Source organism: Lathyrus oleraceus, chromosome 4, assembly GCF_024323335.1.
Source record: "Lathyrus oleraceus cultivar Zhongwan6 chromosome 4, CAAS_Psat_ZW6_1.0, whole genome shotgun sequence".
Lineage (NCBI taxonomy): Eukaryota > Viridiplantae > Streptophyta > Magnoliopsida > Fabales > Fabaceae > Lathyrus > Lathyrus oleraceus.
The window spans coordinates 321,895,763-321,897,882 of record NC_066582.1 but is presented as its reverse complement, the minus strand read 5'-3'; positions in this window follow the sequence as shown (position 1 = coordinate 321,897,882).

Sequence of the window (2,120 nt, the reverse complement as noted above, 5' to 3'; positions counted from 1 at the left end):
AAGTCATCCTTTGATCAATTTGAGTTTTAATCCATTCCCTTCCCTCTTCATCTCATTCCCCTTCTTTATTCATTCATCTCATTTGGCCTATGATATCTCAAAGTCCTAAAGCTAGTTGATGGAAAAATTAACATGAGTATGGATGAGATTAGGCCACTTCTTTTGCATATTTCTTTTTGTGTGTGGTATGTTTCATGAGCATAGTCCATTATACTATGTCTCTAACATGCATTAACACCAAAATTCTATTGCCCGACCTCAAATACTTGTGACTTCTACATAAGTCCAATTACGATTGCTTAACATAGCACTAAGTTTTTAACACAAAAGGCATAGCATTCTAGTTAGTGAGATTGTAAGTCTCCCCTCTTTCATGGTATTGTATGGAAATTTAGCCTTTTTCCTTCCTTTGGAAGATATCTTGGCTCAAGGATCCATGCTTGTGATAAGTGGGTTGAGTGTTCTCCAAAGAATGTATTAAAATGAAAAGCAAAAGCAAAACAATACTAACTTCTAACTCATTAACAACTAACTTATAATTTCAAGCCATTTACTTTAATGTCATTTAATTCTAGCCTTTATTCATTTTCCATTGTTCATACCATTCTAATTGTTTATGTTAATGCAATTTTCCCTTTGTCCATTTTGACCATATTGTGTGATACATCTTATTTGTGTACACTTTGCTTATTTTGTGTGGTCTTTGACCATAAATGTACATAATAACAACAAAAAACCCTAAAAAACTATTGTGTGGACTGTTGGCTTGACCTTGGACAAATGGACTTAGAACTTAGGCAATATTCCTATGCTAAAGGACTTGGCCAATGCCAACTTATTGAGAAACCAAGTGCTTGCAATTTGAAACTTCATTTGATACATCATTCAAGATTCCTCTGATTTCATCTGCAACATGATCATTGTGAAGTTGTTATTTTGAAAATGTGACTTATAGAATCCATCTGTTACATGGGCTAATCTGAAGAAGATCGTGGAATGGCTAAAGCTTGGATGTGGCTATCTTTATTTGATGCCTTTTCTCTTCAAGATAATATAATTGTGCATTTGTGTGTTGCTTGATTTTAAATGTCCAAGGGAATTCTGGGTTTCTATGGACATTCTTGTCTATTGGATTGCTACCCATTTGGTCAGATCTTTTCAACTCTTAACTTTTAATTTTGTGCATAGGATTAGTCTCTTCATCTTCTCCCCATTTCTTTAATTTCAAAATCTCTCCCTCCCTTTTCAAAATCTTCTTTGATTGAACTTATTTTGTTCCAAACTTTGACCACTTTGCAAAAAGATAGAAACTTTGGCCTTATGCCATTGCATTTTCAAACTTCTTTTCTTAAATCAAACTTTGTAAATAAACTTAACTATACTTGACTTAAACTTTCAAAAAGCCAAAAAATAACTAACTCATTCAAACCATTTTTAGGCCTTTGTGCCTTTCAAACTTAATATTTGTTAAAAGCAATTGCATCCACTTTGAAATTTATATCACGAACTAAGAGGTTTTGATCCCTCATTTTTTATGTTGGTACGGTGGCACAAGTCCGAAGGTCTTGTCAAACACAAAAATATAATTAATGAATTCTTTTCTCATCCCCCATTCTATTTGTTTGTAAACATCTTTTTTGTACTAAATACATATACGCACAAAAAGGGATCCTTATGAGTACCTAGGACACTTTGGGTGCTAACACCTTCCCTCTGTGTAACCAACCCCCTTACCTGTAATCTCTGACATTTTATTAGTTTTGATTTGAAAACTTCTTACTTTTGGGTTTTGTTCGTACTTTTTCCCTTTTCCCTTGGAAACAATAAAAGCGTGGTGGCGACTCTTGTTATTTGACATCTAGCTTATCCATAGCTTGATGGTCATGAATTTACCGCTACAGGTAAGTCCCTTGTTTTCAAGCTGTACTCAATTTCATAAGCTCAAGACATCAAGCTTTGAGACCAAGAATTCAAGACATAAAAGTCAGTCCAAGGCATTCACATTGCAGACAAAGTGGATTATTATTCAAACACAACAAAGGTATCAACACTTGTCAATCATGACTCAAGTTGTATGCCATGAGCCTTAAGCAATAGAGAAGGGGTGAGAGTGGAGCATT